Source organism: Bos javanicus, chromosome 5 (genome assembly GCF_032452875.1).
Source record: "Bos javanicus breed banteng chromosome 5, ARS-OSU_banteng_1.0, whole genome shotgun sequence".
Classification (NCBI taxonomy): Eukaryota; Metazoa; Chordata; class Mammalia; order Artiodactyla; family Bovidae; genus Bos; species Bos javanicus.
Window position 1 is genome coordinate 32,354,141 of NC_083872.1, and position 3,370 is coordinate 32,357,510.

The 3,370-nt window shown below is 41.2% G+C and overlaps 1 pseudogene; it reads left to right on the top strand.

The window, feature by feature from the left end:
* The first annotated feature begins 1,620 nt into the window (after positions 1–1,620).
* Positions 1,621–2,550, top strand: LOC133248667 (olfactory receptor 8S1-like; annotated as a pseudogene).
* Positions 2,551–3,370: the final 820 nt, after the last annotated feature.

Here is a 3,370-nt window from a genome sequence, read left to right on the forward strand (position 1 = left end):
GAAGAGAGGGAGCCAGTAAACACTTTGCATATTTAAACAATGCATTTTGTGAAAACACAATTTCACAGCAAAAGGGAATATTAATTAGGAAAAATATGCATAATCTTGACATACAACAGATCACAAATTTTTGTTTACCATGAACCATTTCATTCTTCTGCATTTGCAGAGGGTTTTTAAATGCTTATTAAGCATTTAATAGATTGTAAAGATTTTGACCTCATTTTTATTCCCATTTTTCATTGGATAAGGTCATGTATTTAATAGGTTTCCCAGTCAGTGATCAGCCAAGGACCCTTTGACTCTGAGTTCAATGCTTATTTCACTATCACAGCAAATGCTGTTGAACTTTAGGCCATTTGGAGAGTCAGAGGACTAAGGAAAATAGGGCCACTCGTATCAACCCCAAACCATACTAGCTCAACCTGAAACTCTTTAAATCCCCCAGTATTTATTGTCTATCTATGAAGCACTAGAAGGAGAGTTGGTTGTGAAGTCAGAAGCCCTGGCTTACTTCTGGCCCTAAGATATCTAGTTATTGTGGAAGTCTTGTCACTGCTCTGTCCCACATTGTCCTCAGTCTGAAAATATGAGGTCAGATTGCATGTCAGGGTTGACATATCAAATGAGACGTATTAGGAATTTAAGCTCCATTATTTTGAAAAGCAGCCTCCCAATAAAGGATTTCTCTGGGTGTCTGTCTACTTGTTGCAACTTCTAGGGTTCAGCAGGTCTTGGATGATATCAGATGATGAGGAAAGGCTGGGGGAGAGCATGAGAGGATACAGATTGTGAGGGCCTGTGACCTAAGCAGTCCAGAGAGATGGTAGAATGGAGATTTTAGCTGAGAAAGCATTCATTCTATTATTCAACAAATGTTTATTTAGAGTCATCTAGCTGGGTTTACTACCCGACTCCAGTACTCTTGCCTGGAAAATCCCATGGATGTAGGAGCCTGGTAGGCTGCAGTCCATGGGGTTGCGAAGAGTCGGACATGACTGAGCGACTTCACTTTCATGCATTGGAGAAGGAAATGGCAACCCACTCCAGTGTTCTTGCCTGGAGAATCCCAGGGACGGCAGAGTCTGGTGGGCTGCTGTCTATCGGGTCACACAGAGTCAGACACGACTGAAGCGACTTAGCAGCAGCAGCTGGGTTTACTAGGTCTACTGCATTTCTAGGACTGTGACACTTTTCTGATCATCTTCTCTTACTCAAAAATTATGGACTTAATTTGAATTATTGACAATTAGGAATGCATCATGGGATGGAATGGCAGAAACCAACAAAGATCCTTTCCTGTGTAAAATATAAATTCTAACAGGAACAGATAATCTTTAACATACTAAATCCATTATCTATATGTTAGAGATGTTAAGAACTATGGGACATTCATCTTCATAGGAAGTACTTAGAGTCAGGAAAAGGAAAGTTGCAGTATTTAGTAGAGTAATAGGATAGTCAGGTATTTATTTACCCTCAAATTCACTTTCTGGCTTAAGCTAAAAAGTGGATCTTTTATAAATTAAAAATCCTTTTCCCAGAGAATGACTCAGATCATCACCCCACTAAATAAGTAAATATGTTTTTATTTTTTAGGGATGGAATATCTAAGAAACCATGAAAAATCTTAGCACTATTGATGAATTTGTGCTGCTGGGGTTGTCTACTGACCCGGATATCCAGACCATGCTCTTTGTTCTCTTCTTGGGGATTTACCTCCTGACCCTGATGGGGAACCTGATGATGATCCTGGTAATCAGGGCTGATCCTCAACTGCACACGCCCATGTACTTCTTCCTTGGTCATTTGTCTTTCCTGGACATATGCTACTCTTCAGTCACTGTGCCCAATATGCTACAGAATTTCCTGTCTCTGAGGAAAACCATTTCAGTGTGGGGATGCATTACCCAGAGTTTCTTTTTCATTTTCTCTGGAGCCACTGAGAGCTGCCTGCTCTCTGCTATGGCCTATGACCGCTATGCTGCCATCTGTCACCCTCTGCTCTACACTATGATCATGAATGGACCTCTGTGCACTGCAATGGTCAGTGCAGCATGGGTGATGGGGTTTCTGAGCTCACTAGTGAATAATCTTTGTACCCAGAACTTACAGTTCTGTGGTCCCAATATCATCTCCCACTTCAGTTGTGAACTGCCTTCACTCTTCCCTCTGTCCTGCAGTGACACCATGCCTAACACCATCCTGCTGGCTGGGTCCACTGCATTTCTAGGACTTGTGACACTTCCTCCGATCCTCTTCTCTTACTCAAAAATTATTCTTGCCATTTTAAGTATCTCCTCCTCTAAAGGCCAAGGCAAAGCCTTCTCCACCTGCTCCTCCCACCTCACCGTGGTGCTCTCGTTCTATGGGACGGCTCTATTCAGGTACATCAGCCCCTCTTCAGGATCAGTCCTGGAGTGAGTTGTCTCCATACAATATGGTGTGATCACATCCTTGATAAACCCCCTCATTTACAGCTTCAAGAACCAAGAGGTGAAGGCAGCTCTGCAGAGGATACTGAGGCAGCAAATATGTGTCTCAGGGTAAGAAATGATAATAGGTCCTTTTTTCTACAAGAGAAGCAATCTACAAGGGAAGATAAATATATAAACAGAGCTCCTATGGAACTTGAATTTTATTTTAATTTACTATACTTATTTCTTATTCAAAGTGAAATGTCTTCCAAATAGTCAGAAAAATTAATGACCCATTCTGGGTCTGAGCATACAAGTTCAGAGACATCAGCTCCTACCACAGCCTTGGAAACTAATCAGAAGAGTGACTTCACTACAGTTGAGCAGGTAGAACAAGAAGAATGACCTTGGCAAGAACAGAGCTCCCTGATCCCAGGAGTTTAGCTGTGGAGCTACACAAGGGAGCCCATTAGTAGAAGGGTAAAGAAGAAGTAACCTAGATACATTTAAGGTTTCAGAATGAGATAATTCATTACGTTTCATTCACCTGACCTGGTGGCACCACCGGCATTAAATGGCATGTGCGCCTGCAAATAGCCAAAGAACAGTGAAAGCAAAGATTAAACATATTAAATATCAATGCAGATGAATAGCAGATGAATGGATAAATAAAATATGGTACATGCATACAATGGAGTACTATTTAGTTTAAAAAAGAAGGAAAGTCTGCAATGTGTGACAACATACATGAACCTTGAAGACATTTTATTAAATGAAAAGAGGCAGTCACAGAGGAGAAAAACTGCTTAATTCTATCTATATGAGGTATCTTAGGAGGTCAAACTCATAGAAGCAGAAAGTAGAATGGTGGTTTCCAGGGCCTGGGCGAAGGGAAACTGGGAAATTACTGTCAATGAGCATAGACTACCAGTCATGCAAGATAAAAAGCAGAT